The sequence below is a fragment of the Saccopteryx bilineata genome, chromosome 7, assembly GCF_036850765.1.
Source record: "Saccopteryx bilineata isolate mSacBil1 chromosome 7, mSacBil1_pri_phased_curated, whole genome shotgun sequence".
In the NCBI taxonomy this organism is placed as follows: domain Eukaryota; kingdom Metazoa; phylum Chordata; class Mammalia; order Chiroptera; family Emballonuridae; genus Saccopteryx; species Saccopteryx bilineata.
Genome location: NC_089496.1, coordinates 109,743,140 through 109,755,941, shown reverse-complemented (window position 1 = coordinate 109,755,941; position 12,802 = coordinate 109,743,140). Strand labels below are relative to the sequence as shown.

Here is a 12,802-nt window from a genome sequence, read left to right as displayed (position 1 = left end):
GGCCCGTTAGGCTGCTCCTTGTCCTTCTCTGTCTTCCGTGGGGGCTCCTCCTCCTCCCCCAGACCCTACCTCTCAGTGGGCCCCGAGCTCTGTCCTCTTGTCTGCCTGCTTGGTCTCTCTGGGTGTTGTCATCTGGCCACGTTGGTGCAGCTGATGGCTGCTCTGTTCCAGCTCCTGTCTGAGCCTCCTGCTGTCCCACACTGGTCCACAGGGCTCCCCCTGGATGGCAACTCACACTGGGCCCTCCGTTGCTTTTCCCTCCAAACCTTGCGCACTCCCCCTCCCCGCCCCCAGCCAGACCAGTGTCCCCAAGGGAGCCTCTTCCGCAAGGCACACAGACCTTGCCTCCTGCAGTGTGGTCAGTCCATCCCTTTTACCGCGTCCCACCCAAACGCAGCTGTTGAATCCTGCCCAATAGCCCTTCAGAAGTTGGGGCTTGAAGCCCTGGCCGGTTGGCTCAGTGGTAGAGTGTCAGCCTGGCGTGCAGGAGTCCCGGGTTTGATTCCCGGCCAGGGCACACAGGAAAAGTGCCCATCTGCTTCTCCACCCCTGCCCCTCTCCTTCCTCTCTGTCTCTCTCTTCCCCTCCTGCAGCCAAGGCTCCATTGGAGCAAAGTTGGCCCAGGCACTGAAGATGGCTCTGTGGCCTCTGCCTCAGGCACTAGAATGGCTCTGGTCGCAACAGAGCGACTCCCCAGATGGGCAGAGCATCGCCCCCTGGTGGGCGTGCTGGGTGGATCCCGGTCGGGCGCATGTGGGAGTCTGTCTGACTGCCTCCCTGTTTCCAGCTTCAGAAAAATACAAAAAAAAAAAAAAAAAGTTGGAGCTTGAAAACCACCATGTGATACCTTTTCTGCTGCTGCTCCCATCAACCTCGTCGCCTCCTCCCTGGGCCCTGGGGACTTCTCCTCACGGGTCTGTCTCCCTGTGTGGCTACCAGCCGGTGTGCAGGGTGGGGATCTTTGTCAGCAGGAACCTGGTCTTGTCTTCCCTCTCCCACTTAGAACTCTCTAGAGTCTTCTCTGTTCACTTAGAATATAATCTCAACCCCCACCAAGACGTGACTCTTTCCTGAGAACGTGCACTTGGTGGCCCCTGAGGGCGGGAAGAATGGCTGGTTGTGAAACGTTTGGAGGCAGAGCCAGCTCTACAGGCACCTATCTGTCCTCCAGGTGCTGAAGCTCTGAACCGGGACAGCTCCTTCCAAATGTGGGAAGAAACTGCCCACTAGGCCAGGCAGAGGTATGAGCAGAATAATGCCGAGAGATGATTACACAGAGGAGCGGCGCTGATAACGCTCACCCTCATAAATATGAAACAGAAGGGACTGTAGGAATATCAATGCAGCGTTTTTAAGCCTGAAATATAAAGTTGGATAAGGGGTTTTTTTTTTAGACAACCTAGAATCTGTTTTCGATAGAACATCTCAAATAAAGGGAGATGACTTTGGAGAATGAGAGATTTTTGAGCTCTGTGTATTAGAATTCATAATGATTTTTCCTCTCTAGATGTTTTGGAGATAAAAGAAAATTACTTTGAGGTTTAATGTAAAACTCTTGAGTTTGACTGAATAACATTCCTGAAGCCGAATCACTTGTGTGCACACACACTCGTACACACGCGTGCACACACACACCGTTTTAAGCACTTTGATTTGGCAAAGGTCTGTTACGCCACCTTTTAACAAAATCACAGATTTTGAGCAGTTCTTAATAGGGGTGATTTTGCCCCCCCCTTCCACCAAGGGTCATATGGTGATGATGTCTGGAGACATCTTTCTTTTTTACAACTGGGGAAAGGGGTCGTACTGGCATCTTGTGGGTAGAGGCGGAGATGCTACTAGATGTCCTATGATGCCCGGGACAGATCCCACAACTGAGGAGTATCCAGTCCAAACTGTCCAAAGTGTCAACCAAGGATGGGAAACCCTCCTGTAGAATGACTTTGAGCCACTGAGAGGACAGCCTCTTGATCTGTGACTTTGTGGCTTCACCCACCCCATTTTTTAAGAGGAGTGCTATTGGAATGTAACCTGCAAGTTCCACTAAGACACCAAGTCCAGATGAATTTTTTAGGAGTTTATTAATTCGCCGGCTAGCTACACAGGGCACAATCCCAAATAATATAGGGCCTAATACAGTTCTGAGCCTGCTTTTATACAAAATCAAGTACCGGTTGGGGTGGGTAAGGAGGGGCTTGTGATCCCTTTGTCTAGAGGTATATGTTACTCTCATGACTTTAGGGTGAGTCCGAGTATAGGAATTCTTGATTAAGGTACATAAACATTGTTTTCTAAGGTTTTCAGATAAGTTCAATCTTCTTTACTCTGGCCCCAGGCACCCTTTCAGAGAATTCTAGAAATCAGATGAACTATGACTAGATGACCCAGCTGCCTTTATAAGCCAGGAAGCTCCTGCATTCTTCTCTTTCCTTTCTCCACAGAAAGGAGGGGGTAAGAGGCCTGACTTTTCCTCTGTAAAATGGCGTTGCTAATGCTAAGTTTTATAGTTCTTTGGCACCTTATCAGAGTGCTTGATACATACTTTCATGTTGTAAGTAGTCCAATACCCATGTTATTTCAAGACTTTGGACTCACTCCTTGGGATCATGGGAAGTCACACGGGATATGGCTTGCATCTCTGGACGACATCATTTTTATGATGTCTGGAAATCGGGAAAGAAAAGTAATCATGGGATGAGAATAAGTAGAACCAAGTTGAAAGATACACGTCCATCATTCCCTCCTGTAGCCATGTTGTTATGTAGGTGCCCCCCCCCCCCCCACTGAGGGGCTTTGTCTCCTGTCTAACTGGAGATTCCTATGGAACCCGGAGACCAGCCCTACTCACTAATCTACAAGGTTCCAGCAGGTTCCGTCACGGCGAACGCTGGTGCAGAGCTACGCCCCTTTGTTTAACACACCATCCGTTCAGGTTCATTAAGTGTCCTTAGGTTTTGTCTGAGTCGTGGAAAAGGAAAAAGAAAGTCAGAAGACACCAGCCAGAGAGGCAGAGTTAGGTAACACCCGCACCTGTTGAGGCAAGAGCAGGGAAGAAAAAGTCCTGGTCTTAAAATCGCCCTTCACACACTCAGCACATTCCTGGGGCATTGCCCAGGCAGGGTTCTTAGTTCTTAGACAAAGTCCCCTGCTGCTGGGTCAGGGGACATACTGAGGGACATCTGTGGAGGGAGCCTGGGAGCAGGCTACACTCCAGGACTAGGTTCTCGGGCCAAAGCAGGATGACCAGGTATAGGAGCTGCAGCTGATGTCAGGAATACACTGCCCCTACCACACCTGGAAGCTGCTGCAGCCCCACACCCTTCCTGATATCCTGCTGTGCCTGTTACAACAAGAAGTGGGCACCACAGCTGCCAACCTGAGGATCACATGGTCCTCTGCAACTGGGATGTGGACATGGTGCCCTAGCAAGAGGGCCCCAAGAGATTCCTCCTGTAGCTGCTCTTTGAACCAAAGTCCAGCAGGGGCTCGTCTGATTGGTGGTCTCTGAGTCACATGCCTGACTCCTAGCAGCTAAGTATGCTGGGAAATGTAGTCTTGTTTTTTAAAGACTCCATGCTCCAAGTGCGGGATTCACATGGTAGGGAGTTTTCAAACTGTCATCACATCTTATGCAGCCACAAGAGATAGCTGTTTAGTGCACATTTGACACTAGCAAATGTGAGCGGCTCTTCATCTTAGACTCCTCCGGTCATCCGTTTCAGGCCCATGAAGGGGGTGACAGCCTCTGAAAAAAGAGGCACAAAGGTCTGGCTCCCGAAGGAGGGAGAAGAGAGGAAATATGACCCACACAATGGAGGAACGCCAGCAGAGCACCCAGGAGCGTCTTTGGTCTTTGGAGCCGCACGCTGCAGCCTGAAGGTGCTACAGCAGGATGGACCTCCGTGGAATCTTACCACCGGGCAGATTCCAGCAGCCCTCTCCTGGTGGCCAGTGGGTTGCTTTGCAGCTCGCTTCTGGTGCACACTGTTGGTCAGTGCAACTCTGGGGCTGGAGTTCTCTCCATAAAATGGCTTTTTCTACCCGATTCCTTTGAGTTAGTTCTTCAGAACAAAAGGCCCAGCCTGAATATTCCTCTTGGTCCCATTTTGCTGGTGGTGAGGAAGGGAGGAAGGACTAAGTGAGTCAGAGGAGTGAGAAACCTGACCTGGTGTGGCCACCCCGCTAAGCAACAGCAGAAGGCTCCACTTGTAAGCCCTGGGCTTTCCCCTCCGCAGTGCAACCGGTCTAAGCCGGGTATCACTCAGCCCAGCTGTGAGCAAGTTGTCCAGTTGGACACCTGCCGCCCTGCCTTGTTAGTGTACAAGGACACCTCCCGTGACAACAGTGAATGCCAGTCACGTGGGACTGGCAAAACAGGGCGGAGAACGTGGGAGCAAACTGACAACGTGGGTAGTCCCTGAGGAATGAGTGGGTCGGGGGGGAGACATGTGTGGTGGGGTGGGGGAGGGTGGAGACTTGTCCTGCACCCTGTCTTGGTGGTCTTTATCTTTTTCATCTGTGGTGAGAGAAACTGACTCAAATTACCCTTTAGGGACGTAGATTTGTTAGAACAGACAGATCTCATAGCATCCAGAGAGGAGTTGAGAATGCAGGTCTTAGGAGGGGAGAGCCAGCCCCCCTCCCCATCCCGGGGCACCAGCAGTAAGAAGTCAGGTGCTTCCCGCTTCCCCTCCAGTGTTCGCCTTTAAGGCCGCTCCATCCCACCCCTCTTCCTCAAGAGGGAGCCTTTACAGCAGATTCTGGATGCCGGCCAGCACCCAGGTGACTTCCCACCGGTCAGGTGCCAAAGCTTAGGAAATTGGCCGCAGCCGGGAGAGGCATGTTAACGCAGCACCGAGACGCGCAGGCTCACGCTTGTGGGCGAAGATCATTCTCAGGCAGACGGTGAGCTTGGGAACCAGGCTCCCCTGGGTTTGTGTCTCTTCAGCTTCCCACGGGAGATTTGTGGTCTCGAACAATCTGTTTAACCACGGAGCTAGCCCGTGGATAAAACAGAGCTAATAGTAGCCCTGCCCATGGGTGCTGGCCCGCGGAGGACTGCAGGCTAACGCGCTGAAGTACCTGCGACGAGGCCTGCTGGGGGCGTACCCGGTAAGAACATTTTTTTTTCCGTTTCCTCACCAAAATATCTTAAGATGTGAAATAGTTTGCAACCACATGGGGGTAGATTTCAGTAAGAGGTGTCTCCTGAAAAAAAACCTGTGTCGGTTTTGCCTTTTCTCTAGCCATGGGTAATGTGTATGCAAAATACTTTACAAGTTTCAAACGTTCTTTGAACAGAGTTCAGTAAAATTTGCTTGGTGTAAAATGGTATCAAGACTAAAGATTTGTGCAGCCCCTTAGGCATGAAATCTCACCGAAACACCTGTACACAAGCAGTTGATAAGCCTGACCCGGTGGCCCCGTGCTCGCAGAGGAAGGGGTCCCAGCGGCTGGCACTAAACTGCCCATAAGAGCTGAACTGACTTTTCAAAGACTTTCAATGACCCGCACGTAGAAATGCACATCTCCTTGTGCAGACTGAGTTGGGTGCCAGACTGAGCAGGAGAGGAACCAGCACAGCTGACTGGGTGGAGCTGTGTGTCCCCCAGGGGGGCGTTTGGTGGGTAGGGGGTGCTGTCCCCAAGTCGTGGGTGAGAGTTAAGGCAGGTGCATGGTAGGACTGTGGAAGGCCCTGGTGTGTCCAGGGGCCTGCAGAAAGTGTGGCGTGCGTGTGTGTCGGTGCAGTGGGTTTATTTCAGGAGTTTAGATGACTGAGCGCAGAGGCCAGACCTGGGTGGTCCTCAGAAGTCCCTCTGAGGCTGTCTGCAGCACAGTTGTCCCCTGGGGGAGGGGGCACAGGCGCCCTGTGTTGGGTCTCCAGGAGCACAGGGCTCTGACCACCTGCCCTGTGACTGTCTTGGGGTTTGGCGGCCAAAGACCTGTGGATGAGGTTTTCTTTTTGACAGAGACAGAGAGAAGGACAGATAGGGACAGACAGCAGGAAGAGAGAGAAATGAGAAGCATCGATTCTTTGTTGTGGCACCTTAGTTGTTCATTGATTGCTCTCTCATATGTGCCTTGGCTGGGGAGGGGGAGGCTACAACAGAGTGAGTGACCCCTTGCTCAAGCCAGCGACCTTGGGCTCAAGCTGGTGACCAGATGAGCCCATGCTCAAGCTGGTGACCTTGGATTTTCGAACCTGGGTCCTCCACGTCCCAGTCTGACATGGGGTTTTCTTATGTCTAGTGTCCTAGGTCCCCAGCCCACTCCATCCAGGAGGAGTTGTGCCTTTCAACTCAGTGGTATGAAACAGTTCAGTGCAGTGGGGTCAGTGAAGGGTCAACTCTGGGGTAGGACCCACCTTCCCACAACCTTCCCACAACCTTCCCCTGCCCCCATCCTGGGAGGCTGTGCTTCTCCTTTCCAGCAGGAATATGCATGGGTGTTTCATTTGTGGCCTTTGAGTGGATTGCTGATGGTGGGAGGTGAGAACTCATTCATTATTCATGCGCTGTGCTCCACTGGGCCTCCTCCCAGCGTGCAGGGACACCCTGAGGACAAGCAACAGGTGACAGAGTCTGCAGCAGGAGCAGCCTGGCCTCCCGGTTACAGACTGGGCTGGACCTGGGTGACTGCATCAGAGAATGGCCTCTTTACTTCCCAATCCCAGCTTCCTTGGAAGGGACTGGCACCAAACCCAACATCTATTTCCCTGGCAGTCGCCTGCTGATGAGCACCTCTGCTTTAATAAAAGTAGAGCCGTGGGTCCAGGTTGAGTGCACGTGCCCGGGAAGGGAGGGGCGTGGCCTTGGAGACTGCTGCCCCAGGAGACCCTGCCCAGGGTGCCCTGGGAAGATAGGGTTTTTTTTTTTTGTATTTTTTCTGAAGTTGGAAACGGGTAGGCAGTCAGACAGACTCCCGCATGCGCTTGACCAGGATCCACCCGGCATGCCCACCAGGGAGCGATGCTCTGTCCATCTGGGGCGTCGCTCTGTCGCAACCAGAGGCATTCTAGCGCCTGAGACAGAGGCCATGGAGCCATCCTCAGCGCCCGGGGCCAACTTTGCTCCAATGGAGCCTTGGCTGTGGGAGGGGAAGAGAGAGACAGAGAGGAAGGAGAGGGGGAGGGGTGGAGGAGCAGATGGGCGCTTCTCCTGTGTGCCCTGGCCAGGAATCGAACCTGGGACTCCTGCATACCAGGCCAACGCTCTACCACTGAACCAACCGGCCAGGGCTGGGAGATAGGTTTTTGGGGTCTTGATTAAAGATTCTGTTGTGACTCAAATACTGTTACCTTTTCTTTCTTTTTCTTTTTTTTTTAACCTTTTAAATGAGGTCACTTTAGCCTGAAAGACCATGAGAGATGGGAAGTGTGGGGAGGAGTAGGCTGTGTCCAGTCAAACAAAGCAGAAAGGACACTTAGGGACCTCCCCAGGGAAGTCAGAAGCAAGAGGATGCTGTGGGTTCGCTTCTCCTCGGAACCATGGGTGTTCCTGGTGGGTTTCTTATTTCTTTTCAGTAAAATACCTTCAGTGAGACCGTAAGAAACAGTGCCCTTGAGAATGCTTCTGCAACAGCTCCCAGAAACCCTTTCTGGGATTCCCATTAGACTCCTCTCGGGAATATTCGTACATCATTGCAAAGTTTTCAGAAACTCGGTAAGAATCCTGGGTAGTCTCTAAATTCTCCTAATTAAGTTTTCCAGTTAACTCCTTTTATTGCTTCACAGCCGTTGAGCATCGCATTATATAGAGTAGCATGAAATAAAACCCTGCTAACTGGGTAAAAATATATTAACTTCAAGGGGTCCATTTAAATGCATCAAATTGCTGCAAGTGGAAGAGCTCGCTGGTGGCGTAGGGGCTGGGAGAGGCGAGGAGGGCCGTACGCAGCATCCCTGGGGCCCCAGCGGCACTGTTGAGAATGGACATAACTCTCCCCTGATTGACACAACCTTAATGAAGTCCCTGCCCCCAGGACTTGGAGTCTGCAGGCACCGAGCCCTGTGCAGGGGAATTAAAAGATGAGAGAGAGGCCCTGGCCAGTTGGCTCAGTGGTAGAGCATCAGCCTGGTGTGCAGGAGTCCCGGGTTCGATTCTCGGCCAGAACACACAGAAGAAGCACCCATCTGCTTCTCCACCCCTCCCCCTCCTTCCTCTCTGTCTCTCTCTTCCCCTCCTGCAGCCGGGGCTCCATTGGAGCAAAGTTGGCCCAGGCGCTGAGGATGGCTCCTTGGCCTCTGCCTCAGGCACTAGAATGGCCCTGGTTGCAACAGAGCGATGCCCCAGATGGGCAGAGCATCACCCCCTGGTGGGCATGCCAGGTGGATCCTGGTCAGGTGCATGCGGGAGTCTGTCTGACTGCTTCCCCGTTTCCAACTTCAGAAACACACACACACACACACACACACAAGATGAGAGAGAACGCGTCATAAACTGGGGTGCCGTTTATGAAGCAGGGGTGTGTGCTTCGCCCAGAGCTCAGCGTGGTGGGCGGCACAGTGCTCACCGAAAGCGTTGGCTTCCTTTGAGTTTTTAAAGAGATCTTGGAGAGGTGTGCTGTCCCCTCTGCGTCACAAGGATTGCCGTGAGTCGAGTGGTACGGCCACCATGCCGTGCACTGGGTCACCAGCTATAAAGATGCATCGCTTTTCTTTTTTCCTCTTGTTCTAAGAAAACTTAGAGATGACACAGGCCTGCGTCCTGCCTGGTTCAGAAGCATTTCCGGCGTTTGGGGTGGAGGGTAGGGTCTTTGATGCTTGGTTGTTCCGTGCCAAGGGGTGATGGTGGGGGGAACAGTCACAGGAGTGTTCATTCTGATGCTGTTTTGGTTGAAGCGTTTGTCACACTGGGAGCCATTAGCACAGGTTGGTCACAGCCAGCCAACAGGCTGTGCAGAGATGAGACCCCCCACCTCCTTCCATAAACTCCCTCTCCGGTCACTTTCTCAGTGCGCACCCCGCTGTCCTCTCGACCTGCCCTCTGTGTCTAATTTCTTTTCTCGTGCCTGTTTTCAAAACTTTTTGCTGAGATACACACCTGGCTCATTCACTTGTCATGCTGGCCTGTCTGGGTCTTTCCTGTGCAGAGATGGTCCGCAGGCAGGTTTGTGCCAGGCTGTGGAGCCCTCGGAGGATGGACCTGTGTGCCAGCCCCCTCGGCACCTCACAGAGCCTGACATGGGGCGGGGTAAGCAGGTGTGCCAGGTTGTAAGGACCAGAGATGGATTTAAGTTCCTTCACTCAAAACTAGTTTATTGTCAGGAGCTGTGACGCAATAAAGGAGGCCGGGACCCCAAGGGACCCCAGGAAGAGCTGCTTTCTTTCTTTTTTTTTTTTTTTTTGCACAAATGTAGTGCAAAGAACAGGTCTCTTATTAGCCCACAGCCAGGGTCTCAAGATCTGCTCCTTGCCATCACTGTCTGCTCCCTGGGAGCCCTGCTCTCTCTCCTGCACCACCACCCCGAGCTGGGAAGTACAGGGTGTCCTTGGTCCTCTGACCCCCATGACCGCTTCCCTCCCTGCTTGAGAAGCCTGGTGATGTCGCCCCGCACCCCGTCTCCCTAGCTGCCGGCCCCGGATCCGCCCTGGTCACCCCTGCCAGCGCCGCGTGTCCGGGCTCCCGTCCTGTCCGGCCTCCTGCCAGCTCTCCGCCGGCCATCCCTCCTGTCTTCCCTCTTCAGCCCTCCTGCTCTCCCTGTGCACGTCTCTCAGCAGATGGACTTGGCCCCTGAGGCCCTGAGAAACAGACCCTACACCTAGTCCTGCCCTGCCCGTCTCCACCTCGCGCCTCTTTCAACGGTGGGCAGAATGCCGAGAGTCTCCTGGTGGACGTGTCCCCTCTGAGCCTCTGGCCTCAGGTGTGGGCCCAGCCTGTGACTGGGTAGGACAACCCCGTGGGTAGGACACAAATTGGTTGAATTTGAGTTAATCATCAGGAAGATTTTTCTCAGAGAACCCAACAAAATCAGAGGAGCCCTGAAAAGGGGTCAGGTCCTTCCTGAGGCCCGACACATCCGGTGTGAGGGGGAGGTTTGGAGAAGGGGAGGGGGCCACGTGGTGAGGACCGGAGGGTGGCCCTTAGGAGCCAAGAGCAACCCCTGGCAACAACCAGGGAGGAACTGGGGACCTCAGTCCAACAGCCACAGGGACTGGAATCTCTTCCCCTTCAACCCGCACGAGCGTGGGACAGTACCTCCCTCTCCAGGCGAGAGCACGGCCCGGGCTCACGTCCACGCCAGCCTCGAGGGACCCCAAGCAGGAAGCCCAGCCACACGCTGCCTGACTTCCTCCTGGGAGTCATGTGGGGCAGTAAATCCGGGTGGCGTTAGGGGCGATGCGGGTGGTGATTGGGCACGCAGCAGCAGACACTGCGGAGTTCTGTGGCCGCAGAGATGGCCCCATGTTCTGGTCGGTGCCCAAGCATCCCCTTGGCTCCTGTTCCACCCCTCCTGCCGTCTCCAGAGCGTCTCTCCTCCTCTTCTCCCTCCTACGGTGTCTCGTGAGACACCCGCCATGTCTCCTCTCCGGGACTGTCCACCAGCAGGCACGCCTGTCCCACCTTCAGGATACCCTCTCCTGACCTTGCAGCTCTCTCTGCAGATACCTCTCGGCTTCCTCCTTCGGCAAACCGCGCAGACGCGTGCTCAGCGCTCCGTGCTCTCGTCTTCAGTCCCCTCCTTCTCTCCACCTGCCGCAGTCGGCCTTTGCTCTGACCAAGGTCAACCACGGCAGCACCCCTCAGTCCGGCTAGCACTTGACTTCCCAGCAGCAGAGGACAGGAGTCTTCCTCTTTAGGCTCCAAGGCTCCATGTCTTCCTGGTTCATTTCCTTCACATCTCCAGCCACGTCTCCTTGCAGCCCCGGCCTGAGTCCTCTTACCTCCATCCTGTCCTCTCCCCGGGGGCCCTCACCCATCCCCGGGGACAGCGGCACTGTCCCCTTTACGCTGAGATCCCCACGTCCCTGCGGTCACTTGCCCCCTGAACCTGCATGCGTCCTCAGAATGTGTGATGCACGTCTCGGTCTGGACGCGTCGGCCCCACCCTCCACCCCAAGCCTTCCCTGTGGTCCTCCTGCCTCAGTGGGCAATCTAGATAGGGACCCTGTTTCATTCCTTCCCTTGCCGTCTTCCCTGCATTACGTGCCCTGTCACCAAGCCCTGCCTGTCCCCTCTTCCAAGCGTCCTCCCTTGCTGGTCTCCCTGCCTCTGCTTTGCCCCTCTTGGGCACAAGTGCTTTTCTGGAAACGTCCACACCTCTGGTCATCCTCACCACTGCCCTATGCCCCCCAGCGCCGCTCTGCCCACTTTCGGAGCCTCCGCCCACCAGGATCCTCTCTGCCCCGCGGTGTCAGCTCTGCCCAAACTGTGGCCTCCCGTGAACACCCTGCACCATCCTCTGCCCGCGCTTCAAGGAGCCCACTGGTCCCACAGGGCCACCCCTGTACCCTGGATTTCAGACCTGCGTGGCACCCTCACAGGACTTTCTGACACTTCAAAGCCTCCCTTTGATTTTTTGCCTTTGCACGCGCGTCCCCTGAAGGGCGAGGAGCTGGCCCAGCTTCTCCACCGTTATCTCCTCAGCACTCAGTGAAGCCTGATGCACAGGGGCCCTCAAATAATATTAGCCGAATTAAAAAAAAAAAAAAGAAAAGGAATGAACAACATCAATTGTTGGTTCGCTATCTTTCGAGCACAGATATTCCATTTGATCCGTTCAATAACCTCGTCACGTAGGTAGCATGATCATGAATATTTAAAAGGTAAGGAAACTGAACCGCACTGAAGTGGAGTCATCTACCCGCGGTTATCCGTTCGAGGATGCCAGAGCCGGGCCTCGGAGGGGCATGCCGGCCCCGGGGCGGCCTCTCGCTCCCGCTCCCGGCCGGGGGTTGTCCACACACAGGACTACTGAGAGCGATTAGTAACTAATGACTGGAGAGTCGTGGAGCCACTAAAAGGACAGTGGTCTTTGCTGTAAGTGTTGATATCGGGGGCAGGGCTGAAGGGGGGTCTGGATTGTCACCAGCATCTCCTGAGTGGCCAGTCATCTCGTGTCAGGTGTGTTTGCCTCCAGGATGCAGCGTAGGGTCCCCGCTGAGACTGTTCAGTTTCAGAATCATCAGAGGGGCTGCTGGGACCAGTCCATGGACGTGTCAGAGAGGAGCGTGGCCAAGGGGCCACGTCGAAGGCCAACCGGCCACGTCGAAGGCCAACCGGCTGTGATGTCCCTCCCGGATGGAGAGGGCTGGAAGGGGCTGGCTTTTCCCCCCTCGTTTTGTTTTCTGTTTCCAACTTTGTTCAAACAACAGGGAGCTTGGACAAGCCTTAAACGAACCCAGTGCAGGGCCCTGAGCACTGAGCAGAGAGAAGTTTCCTGTTTCGGGGGGAAATGCCAGTTTTCCAGATGCTATAAAGAAAGTCGTTTTTAAAAGCAGAGCTTGCTTTAAGAACAGACAGTGGTGCAGTGGGTGGAGCATCAGCCTGAGACGCAGAGGACCCAAGTTCGAAACCCCGAGGTCGCCAGCTTGAGCATGGGGTCGCTGGTTTGAGCGTAGGATTGTAGACATGACTCCAAGGTTGCTGACTTGAGCCCAGGATCGCTGGCTTGAGCAAGGGGTCACTGGCTTGGCTGAAGCCCCCTGGAGAGCTTAGGGTTTCTACAAGTGCCTTGCTTTCAGGCAGTAAATTGAGTAATGTTTGAAATGTTATATAAATATACTATCTAGACATGTGTGTGTTTAAACCTTGGGTTCAGAGTCTTATTCCTAAACTTAGAAGAGAGTCAACACAAAGAGGTC

The 12,802-nt window shown here is 54.2% G+C and overlaps 1 protein-coding gene across 3 annotated transcripts in view; it reads left to right on the top strand.

Moving 5' to 3' along the window:
- C7H10orf90 (chromosome 7 C10orf90 homolog) overlaps positions 1-12,802 on the top strand; it is a 180,221-nt gene that overhangs the window by 67,859 nt on the left and 99,560 nt on the right. The window contains exon 1 of one of the 3 annotated variants that reach the window (XM_066238922.1): positions 4,917-5,112. The exons of the other annotated variants lie outside the window; for them this stretch is intronic. The gene's annotated coding sequence lies outside the window, so the exon portion shown is untranslated. Of the gene's footprint in view, positions 1-4,916; positions 5,113-12,802 lie in introns of those variants that run through there. 3 annotated transcript variants of the gene reach the window in all.